A 1,429-nucleotide genomic window follows, 5' to 3' on the forward strand; every position below is an offset into this window, starting at 1 on the left:
AACCCCAAATAAAGTGAAAAATCTCATGATTTGATTCACATTCTGACTCCAACAGTTGTTTCTCTGGAGTGGAGAGCATTCTTTGTCATAGGTTTTGAGGAACATTTAGGCAGAGTCAAAGACAGTTGACAACAAATGGGCTCAGAATCTTGGAGTCAGAAGGGCCTTTTGCAGTCATCCCTCCATACAGGGATCTCTTTATAGCATCCAACAATTGACAGTTGGCCATAGTCTCTGAAGGCTATGCTGAAAGGCAATACAGTATTTTGCAAGAGGATTGTACTTGGAATCATGAGAGATTCAGATGTGATCCATACCAGCTCTGTGACTAGATAAGCCATGAAACCATTCTTTAAGACTCATTTTTCTCTATAAAAAAGGGATAACTCTCATTAAAATTTATATAGTGCTCATATATATGCTTTCATTTGGTCCTCACAGTAACCCTGTGTCAAATGATTCAATACTCCAGGTGCTAAAAATTTTTAAGGGTATTTTGTGGTTGTTCGGATATATCTGACTCTGTGACCCCATCTGGGGTTTTGTTGGCAGAGATCCTGGAGTTGCCATTTCCTTTTCCAGCTTATTTTATAGACGAGGAACTGAGGCCACCAGGGTTAAGTGACTTGCCCAATGTCACAGAGCTGGGAAGTGTCTGAGGCCAGATTTGAAGTCAGTCTTTCTGACTCCTTGAGCAGTTAGATGGCACAGTGGATAAAGTCAGGAAGACTCCATTTTGTGAGTTTGAATCGTATTGCAGTCTATCATAATTGTTTTTTGATCAGGACACTGTAGCTGCAAGGTCAAAGGGCCTTCCCACCACAGAGATAGCACATATTACTGGAAAAGAGAGATAATATCCATATATGTTATCTTATCTTGTCCTTTGAGAATACTAGGACCTATCAGGGCAGCACTGTGTGCACTGGAGGAATGGAGGCCTTTGGAATGCATATTGTCTCATTTGGCATGATGCCTATGGAGTAGATTGAATGGATTATAACTATGCAAAAGGAATAGAGGGGAAATATTGAAAGGGGGTGAGAGGGAAGGAAAGGAATTGGTTTATAGCCTTAGCTATGACTAAAGAGCCTTTATCAGGGTCTTTTTATAAAGTCACTGATGCCTACCTTAGGACTATAAATTTGGAGCTGATATGGACCTTAATAGCCATTGGGTCCAGCCCCTTTACTAGATAGAGGAGGAAACTGAGTAATAGAATGGTTATATAACTTTCCCAAAGCCACAAAGATAGCAAATGTTTGAAACAGAATTTGAACTCAGGTCTTCTGGATTCTACTCCTTTACTTAGCTGCTTCCTTGAGGAACCAAGATGGATAGCAGATGTTCTGAAGAGTTGAAGCAACAGACAAGTGAGAGAGAGAGAGAGAGAGAGAGAGAGAGAGAGAGAGAGAGAGAGAGAGAGAGA

Source organism: Gracilinanus agilis, chromosome 1 (assembly GCF_016433145.1).
Source record: "Gracilinanus agilis isolate LMUSP501 chromosome 1, AgileGrace, whole genome shotgun sequence".
Lineage (NCBI taxonomy): Eukaryota > Metazoa > Chordata > Mammalia > Didelphimorphia > Didelphidae > Gracilinanus > Gracilinanus agilis.